This window comes from Marmota flaviventris, chromosome 10 (assembly GCF_047511675.1).
Source record: "Marmota flaviventris isolate mMarFla1 chromosome 10, mMarFla1.hap1, whole genome shotgun sequence".
NCBI lineage: Eukaryota > Metazoa > Chordata > Mammalia > Rodentia > Sciuridae > Marmota > Marmota flaviventris.
The window spans coordinates 3367605-3377080 of record NC_092507.1 but is presented as its reverse complement, the minus strand read 5'-3'; positions in this window follow the sequence as shown (position 1 = coordinate 3377080).

Below are 9476 nucleotides of genomic sequence, written 5' to 3'. Positions count from 1 at the left end.
TTGATTGATGGCTCCGGGGGAGGGTGAGCCTGGAGAGTCTGGGGTGGGAGCAGCCAGGGGGTCTGCGGCACAGAGACCAACGGACACAGTGGTGCTGACCAAGGCAGGCTCTGCTGGCTGGCGGAGGCACCCCCGGGGGAGGCTGTACCGGTGAGATGGGGCTGGGAGAATCATCTCAATGCAGCGAGCCCCGAGGTCCTTGGCTGAAGGGGAGTTTTAACCTGGACCTGGGGTTGGTGATTCGCCCTGGAAAGTAAAGAGCGGGCCTGAGCAGAGTCCACGGCTGGCCAGGGGTGGAGGGCAGAGTGGCCGCTGGTGCTGTCCTCATCTGATTGGGGGACCACCTATGCCCAGCCAAAGCAGACCACTCTCCCTTGTGTCCATCGCTTCTCTCCCTGTCTCTGTCTCTCTGTCTGTCCTTCTTTCATGCACAGAGAATCGACACTGATCATCTGTGGAACCGATTGCTCACGTCCTCACCTGCTCCTGGTGTCTCCCCCACAGGGTGGGAGCCCCAGGAAGGCAGGGATCCAATCTGTTCTGTTCATGGATCCTTCTGATGCACGTGCCTGGCATACAGCAGGTGCTCAATGCAAACTCATGGAGCACTTGAGCAGTGAGAATATGACCCCAGGGGTGCTCCTCTGGTGGTCCACGCTGTCCTTCCTAGTGGGTAATGGATGGGTGTGATGATGGGTAATGGATGGTGTCTGGGCCAGCATGGCATTTGCACCAGATGGCCGGAATCAGCTGCTGGGAAGGGGTCCAGGTCACCAAGGGAGGGACTGGTTCTTGGGTCCTGCCAATCAGGGCTGTGGTTTCCTGTCCCAGAGACGGCTCCATGACAGCCTCTCAGGAGCACTGGGACACCCCTTCCCTCTGAGCGGTGACCCACCATGGGCTTGGGGACACTCTTGGAGTGTGATTTGGCTCAAGGAAATCACCTCTTCCGTGGCATCTTTCCCAGCAAAGGTTGGAGTCACTGGGCTGAGGCAGGTCTGAGTTCGCACCCAGGAGCAGCCACTGCTGGGGGCAGGGTGGGGGCGGGTTGTTCAGGTTCCCTGTGGCTTCTGCCTTCTCCTCCCCTGGACGGCTCCTTCACCTGTCTCTGCCTTCTCCTCCCCTCGCGGGGGCCTACCCTGGTGCTGGCTCCTCAGGTCGAGGGCTTTGCAGGACCTAGTGGTGTGCTGAGGCTCTTGGGCCCCTCGGAGCTCCTCCGTGATTATGGTTCTAGGGGTGGGGGTGTTGCTGCGCCAGAGAGGATCATGCCCACGGACAGAGCACGTGGACCCTGCGGCGGGACTAGACCAGACTCCTCCCTGCAGCCTGGTCACACCTGAGGACTGGAGGAATCAGCCAACCCTCGGTGAACAGATGTCCTCGAGGCCCTGTGTGTGCCTCACGCACACGGTGGGCTCATGTCTCCACCCAGAGCTGAGGTCCTGTTGCCCTTAGGGATTTTCCAGCTGTTCAGAGAACCTGGCAGCATTGGGAAGACCTGCCCACTGTGGGACTAGCCTTGGCATTCAGCTCCAGGCTGCCCTGGACGGCTCCTTCACCTGTTTCTGCCTGGAGCTTCCCTGCGGGCTCAGCTCTCTGGCCTTGGTCCCTGGCTCTCCAAGACACCGCAACCTCCTGCTGTGTTCTCCAGGGTCCGGCTGACACTGCCTGGCCTCTCTAGTGCCCTGTTACAGGGGAAGCACTGACAGGGAGCCAGGCTGGCCTGTGTGAGGACCTCAGAGATATCCTGGGCTCAGGGACAGTTCCAGTAGGTCTGTGCACTTCCTTGGCCTCCCATTTCCCTGGGACTATGGTCCTTTGAGTGAATAGGAGAGGGTTTCAGGTGAGTCTGCAAATACACAGGGCTGCAGCCCTAGTCCTTCCTTGCCCTGAGGACAGTCCTTCAAGATCCTCTCTGGCTCCCAAGGAATGGGATCCTTGAGGACCTGCCTGAGCCACACATGATTATGCTGTTTGTCTGAGGGATATTAGACGTTTAAAGGTCTGGATCTGACCCTGAGGCTGCCCTGCCATGGCTGGATGGCAGGCAGTGTGGCCCCTGGAGCCCCCTAGCCACCTCTGACCTGGGGCTGCTCTGCTGGCCTCCACCTGGGCTGCAGCCCAGGGTCAAGAGGAGCAAGCTGGTGCCTCTGGGCGCTGATGGACAGTCTCGCAGATGCGGCCCTCACCTCCTCCCTCCTCCCAGCCCTTCTGTTCTGGCTTCTGGGGGTGTAGGTCACGTCACATGCGTTCCCCTCACTGTTTGAATTGTAAGTCCTCTTACTTGGAACAACGGTGACTTGCATATTCGAGTGGTTCAAAGAGGGGGATTTAATAAGACGCCAACTGAGTAAATGCCAGTTGCTTTAAAAAAAGTAATTTCAATTGCTCAGTGGATAAACGTTGGGGTAAAAATACCCTCTTGCAGCCCACCGTTGTGGAGGCTCCGTTCTGCACCGGCTGGTGCCCCGGGTGCAGTGGCTCTACTCACGGAAGCTGCAGCCAGCCGAGCTGGAGCCTGGCATCTGGTGTGATGGGTGCTCAGGAAGCCCTACATGGAGGCCACCAGCATGCACTCTGGGGGAGACCCCATGGTCCAGCTGCCGTCATGGTGGTCAGGGCCTGGGCATGGCCCTTCAATCCAGGACCTTGCCAGGGCCTTTGCCTGCTGGGCTTGCTCACTGGGCTCTGGGAACAGTGGGCCTCAGCCAGTCCCTTGTGGTTGGTGGCAGTGTCCTGTGCCCAGCAGGTCCCTGGGTGATAATTAGCCTCCCCTGCCTCAGCAGAAAAGGGAGGACACACTGGGAGGACTTCCAGGAGCTTTGCCCAGAACCGTGCTCTCCTGCCAGCTGCTGGGTGCTGGCCACGCTGCCCTCCCGTTGGCTGTGGCACCCCCAGGAGCCTTCCAGAGTCGGGGATCTTCCCAGGGAGTTTTCTGAACCAGCCCCTTCCCTCTTTGGGGTCTGTCTGGGAATAACCTGCGCCTTGGTGCAGTGCCCCATTGTTGCCACCAGGGGTCACCAGGCCCACGGCGGGCTTGAGGGTGGACACTGGTGGCAGAGCAGAGAAAGCAAATGCTGGGCAAGGGCAGGCCGTCAGGGACAGCCGGGAGGCAGCATTGGCTGGTGCCTGGAGGTCAAGGCTGACATGGGAGCCACTGGTGAGGGTGAGGCTGGGGTCCATGGCGTGTCAGCCACCTAGGAGGAGCAGCCAGCTGTACAGGTCCAGGGGCGGGTGCTCGAGCCTCTCGGAGACGTGAGAGGCATAGCAGGGTGCTCGTAATCCATGGTGGCTTCCGGAGTCACCCAAGCTGGCTTTAAGTCCTGTGCAGTCTTGGGCCACTTCCTTAACCTCTCTGAGTTTCAGAAAGTTCCCTGTCTGCAAAATAGAAGAAGCATCCTAAGGGTTTTTGAAAGCATTCGGTGACTAACACACGCAGGGGCTCAGCACAGGCCTGGTGTGGCATGTCACTCAGTAGATGTAACGGTTGTTATTATTGCCATCAATGGTTTCCAGGGGGACTGTCCTTTCTGTCACCATCCCCTCCAAAATGCTTCCTGAGTCCTGCTGGTTTTTAATGTTTCTAATCTCCTGTTGATTATTCCCGGGGTTTCAGCCAAATAAGCGCTTCCAATTAAAGCCCTTGCGCAGGCGAGTTGGGTTGCCATGACAACAGGAGCAGGGTTTGCCTCTCCCCTGGATTACGCGCACCAGTGTGTCTTTCCGTGGGGCTCTGCCTGCGTGTCTCGCTGTGGCCAGACTCACTCCTGTGGTGCGGTGCCTCCAGGTGGCAGGTGGGAGGAGACCAGGGGGAGCCGGGCGGGGGCGGAGGTGCTGAGCCCTTCCTCCTGACAGCCGTGTTGGGAGGGAAGGTGGATTTCCCCAAATGAACCCATTGTCCCCCTGCAGTGACCTCCATGTCCCTGACCAGCCAGGCTAACCTGAGTCTCTAGAGCGTCACAGCTCTGTGTGTTTGGTGCGTGGGGGTGGGGGGCGGGTGGGTCACTGGACCGGAATCTCTCAGGACACTGGACTCCGCTCAGACCTGGGTGGGGTTGGTGGGGTCTGGGGAGGAGCAGCGTTGGAAGCAGAGCTGGGGGCTCACTCTGACCTCTGGATTCTCTGAGTTCCAGATGCATTCAGCATCAGCCTACAGGTCAGCACTGGGAGCTTCCAGACCATGGGCTGGTGCTCCACGCAGGGATTGGCAGGGGACATTTTCAGTGGAGAGGGTCAAAATTAAATAAGTACATGAAAGGAAGGAAGGAAGGAGGGAGGGAGGGAAGGAAGGAAGGAAAGAGGCCACACAGGTTCACAGACAGGCCGTGGTCGGGGTCTGGGCTGTGTGGCCTCTCAGCCGGGCCTGGGTGCCTTCATGAGCGTGGCAGGCTCCGACTCTCTCCAGGTCTCCTCCTGCTCTGTCCCAGACAGGGGCTGTATTTTGGAGCCCTCTCACTGGGACGGACCCAGATGCCTGGGTGTGAGGGACAGAGCTTTGCCCTGGTGGTGTCGAGAGAACGGATCCCATGACGGATGGGACTGGCCTGTGGGGTCTGGGGACACCTCAGGCCTCTTGCCACAGGGGCGGGCAGTGGAAACCTATGTGCAGCCCTCGTGGGCAGGGAGCGTGGAGTGCTGGCCGCAGGATCCTGTGTCTATGTGCACGGTTCCAGCTAGCCTGCCCGCTCTATGCAGAGCGCCTCGCTGAGGGCTGAGGCTGGGTATTCCACAGGGCACAGGAGGAGGAGCTGACCAGGTGTTCCGCGGCCTGTGCCCCCTCTGCCAGCTCTGCCTCTGTGCTGGGGGTCCTCAAAGAAGACCCGGCAGAGCCCCCTCCAGAAGCCCCCAGGCTGTGAGAACTGGCCTTCTCCACTGGGAGCTGGGAGGTGGCTCCTGTCCTGCCGCAGACCCCGCGTCCTTGGATGTGGAAGGCCAGGGGCTCTGGAGGTTAGAGCCAGCCTGTCTTGGAACAGAAGCCGAAAGCCAGTCAAGGAGGGGAGACCCCCTCTGGGGTCATGCTGCAGACCGGCAAAGCATGGTCCCACTGCTGTCACCAAGCCTGTCTGGCCATGCTCCTGGGTGCTGGGGACCCTGGGGAGCCACGGCAGCCTGCATGACTGTCTGTCCCTCCCTCTCAGCTGTGATTCCAAGTTCAGGGAATGTTTCCTTTATCTCTGGGACCACAGAACCCACAGCGCTGGGGCTCAGTGAGGGCAAGGAGCCCACCGTGGGCTTCCTGCTGGGAACGTGGCCCTGGGGTGGCGGGCTCTGACAGCTGGAGGGATGTCACAGTCTTTGGGGAGGGAGCCCCAGCGTCTGTGGCTGTTGGTAACTTTCTGAAGACAGGCTGCCGGGAGGCCAGCCAGGGGATGAGCCGCCACCGCTCCGCCCTGCTGGATGCACACACAGAGCCCGGCCCTGTCTTCCTGAAGGTGTCCACCTCTTCCCAGAAGCAGGGGGTTGTCACAGCCTCGCCTGCTTTTGAGGCTCCCTGTGTGCCAGGCGCTGTGCTGTGTCACCTCATGCCATTCTCAGGAGTCCTGTGGGCAGGTGCGCCAGCACACCTGGCCTGCAGGTGAGGCATGGGTCCCACAGAGCAGGTGGAGGAAGCCCTGACCTGTGCTTTGCTGTCTCTCCAGGGCCCCCAGCTCCTCAGGGCCCAGACAGCACCGTCACACAGGGCGTGGGCGGGAGGCTGGGAGAATGCTGGGCTGTCCCATCGGGTTCCTCTCTCTCCCCTGAATCAGGGGCCCACAGTAGGGTGACAGTTGAGACCCCAGCTGGTCAGGACACCAGTTTCTTCCAACACGGCCGAAGCCTGAGGTCCAGTGGGCAGCTCATCTTCTTCCCCTGTGGAATGGGCTCAGGGTGGACAGGTGTGTGCAGGGCACTCTGCCTGCCTGATCCGGGAGGCCCCGGGACAGAGACCAGGACAACCACTGAAGATGGCTCTAGGTATGGGCGACCCAGAAGACCCTTCTGGGCAAAGGGCGAGCTGCTGTGGACCGGCCAGGGATGTCCTTTGCTGCATGTTGACAGGGATCCTCTTCACTGAACCCGGAAGGCGCTGGCCCCCATGCCCTATTGCCCACCCTCCCACCCCCAGCCAGTCCTCCTGCGACCTCCTCAGACCCTGTACAGCTCACAACAGCAGCTGAGCCCTATCCTGGGTGCCTGGCCCAGCCCACGGAGCGCTCAGTCTCGTGCAAGTCACGGGCTCATCAAAGGAAGGGGACGGGAAGGCAGAGCCCCCTGTGGAGCGCAGATGGGCCCCACTCTCCTCACTGGGCTGGAGGACGGTGCCTGTGTGTGCCTGGTGTGAGCTGGCATGTGTGTGCGCCCCGGTGTGCATACCTGTGCCCTGTGCCTGCGTGTGTGAGTGCACTTCTAGACATGTGTGCCTGTGTGCACACAGGAGCTGGTGTGCACTCGCGTGCGTGTATGTGCACGTGTTTGTGAGGGTGTGTCGTGTGCCAGTTGACGGCCACATTGTGAGAGGGGGCGAGGTGAAGCCGGGAGGGCAGCTTCCCTGGGAAGGGCGTCCTGCCTCCTGGCGTCCAGTGGGGACTCAGGCCTGGACTTGTGTTGGATGATGGCAGTGTCCCCAAACATGCCTTGTAAGAGTGGGGACTGCTGACAGATAGGCCCTGCCTGGCCCCATCTCTGACCTCTTTTAGGTGGGGCCTTGGAAGCTGCCGGACAACACCCTTCCCAGGAGACGCTGCTGTGCGGGTGTGTGAGAGCCTGGACACAGGCCCCGAGAGCCCAGACGTCCAAAGCCCTCACCAGGGGCCCCCCACTCCCTTCCTATCCTCACCTCCTTCTCACCCCCAGGAGCTGCAGGCGGGGCTGGGGGTGCGCTCAGGGAAAACCTGGCCAGGACCCGCTGGGCCTTTCATCTGTGCGAGGACTGTTGGCTTTTAACCCTCCACAGTCTGCTTCCAAGGCCGCAGCCCACAGAATATTTGCTTTTACATTTTGGGAATGTACTTTAAACTTCTTCACGGTGAGTCTTGGGCTTTGAAAGTGATGAGTTTGGTTTTCTGAATGAACCAGGTCCTCACGGCGTCCCGGGGTTTGACGAACAGGATGAGCGGCAGCCCCCCCCCCCCCCCCGCCCGAGTTCAGCCCTGACCCCCCACAGTGTCGCTGCATGAATTGGCTCCTCCCCTCTGCATCTCGGGCCGTCATAGCTGCTTGGACAATTGAGGAAATAGTTCCACATCATTTATGTGATGGGTGGTCCAGACTGAGAGGTGTGCAGGGATTGCCCCCCAAGATGTTGACCCAGAAAATAAGGCATTCACCCAAACATCTCCTCATGGATTCTCCTCACCCCATCCCAGAGTCTTAGGTGGCAGGAGCCTGGTCCACTTGGAAGAGAGATGACCAGAGTGCTACCTGCCCAGGGACACCCACTCTGGATCGCTGCCCCATGAGGTAGATGAGGCTGGGGTTTTGTGAAGTCATTGAAATGTTGGGACTGTTTGTCACGGCAGCTGGTTTGACCTGACAAATGCACCTCTTAAATCTGATTTTTCTCGACTCTAGTCCTGCCCTGTGAGTTACTGTCCCCGTGTTTTGTCTGGTGGGCTTCCTGGGTCCTCCGGAACCATCGGATGCCAGTTCTCCTGGTCTCCTCATCCCCCTGATTGACCTCCGTTTTTGTGCTTGTGATATTTGTTGTAAATGGCTGTTCACTTGTCTCTTCCAGTGAGTATCATGTGGGGGTGTATGTCCTAATGCGTTCTTGTGAAGCCAGAGGGGAGAGAGGAAGTGTTCAGAGAACCCCGAAGGACCCCCATGTGGACTTTCGGGATACAACTGTGTTTCTAGTGGTGGGGAGCCACTCTGAATGATCCACGCTTTCCGTCCTGGAGCAGAGAGGCTCTGACTGATTCCCACATCTCACAGTGACCTGGACATTGCCCTGGTCCAAGAAGCTTGGGAGCATGTCTTCAGATGGAGATGTGTCGCCCCATGGGTTGAGCTACCTCAGCTGTTCCTTTGTGATTTACCTCTTTGCCTTGTTTGGGACAGAATGTTCCCTGGAAATGCCCTCTGTGTGTCCCCTGCTCTGCCTTTGGGTGTGGCCTTCCTGACCCCTTGCCTCATTTGAATGGCTTCTCCCCAGTAAAAGGGTTCAGCACGCGCGGGCTCCCTCTCTTTCTGTGGACCCCTAAGGTCAGAGGAGCCGTCACAGGACCCTAAAGAAAAAGGTATCTCTGTCTCTTGTGCAGCCCAGTTCCCCTGGAGTGACCCTGAGTGTTTTAGTTAAGAGGAACCTGACATCTAGTACAGTTGTCCTCTCTGCTAGCACCACCCAGCCACTGGGAGATGACAACGTTTTCCTCTGGGCCATGTGGATTATTTTTTTTCCATTTATGGGTTTGCTCTCTGTCCTGCCTTCACTCTTGCTCTTGTTATTGCTTTCTCTTCCACCTACCTATCATTCACCCATCTGTCTGTCCACCCAGCCATCCATCCATCCACCCACCAGAGCATCCATATGTTCATCATCCATCCATTCAAATACTGTTCAAAACATAAAACCCAGTGGCATGAAAAAATAAGCAAAAATCTGTATGGTACGGAGCATATACCTATTTACCCCTTCTTTCTCTCACCTCTCTCTTTCCCTTCCTCTCATATCTCTCTCCTATGTATGTATGTATGTACCTACCTACCTGTCTCCCATCTGTCTATCTCCCATCTGTCTATCTCCATCTGTCTATCTCCATCTGTCTATCTCTTATCTATCTAGCTCCTCTCTATCTCTCTCTATGTATCTGTCCTTCAGCACATAATTGAGGTAGATGTCAAAGCAGGTGACTATGTGGCAGCTTTGGCCAATGAAATGCGAGCAGTGCCGTGTGTCATTGCTGGTGGAAATTGAGGATGTCCCCACATCCCCTTTCTTCCTCTGCGTTAGCGAATGGCACTCTGACTTGAGGCTGAGAGTGAGGACCGGGGTGCTGCCCAGGGCACCACCTCGGGCACAGCGGCCGCTGGCGGGTGACTGAGAAAGCCCAGGACTCTGTTAGGAGCCGCAGGCTTTTCTGTTGTTCTGTGGCGTAGCCTGGCCTCGCCTGACAGATAGACAAAGTGACAGATTGGTTTCCAGATGGCTCTGCCATCTACCTCCCACCTCCGTGTTTGGGCGTGTCTGTCTCACTCTATCCTTAAGTGCCTGGCATCGTAACTTTTCCATTTTTTAAACATTGAAAAATCGATTCCAAAGGTGAAAAGGAATCTCATCTGAATTTTCATTTCTTGATGAGTGGGAGGCTGCACAGGTGTGGTGCTTCTCTCTTTTCAATCTCCGTTTTGCCGTGTGCCTACTATGTGCTGGAAACATCGGTGAATGAGACCCAGTCTGTTCAGTGTGGTCCTTCTTGGAGGGGATCCGTGACAAGCTCCAGAGTTCAGGCCCGCCCAGGGTTAGAAGGGAAATCCTCTTCTGAGATGCAAAGGTG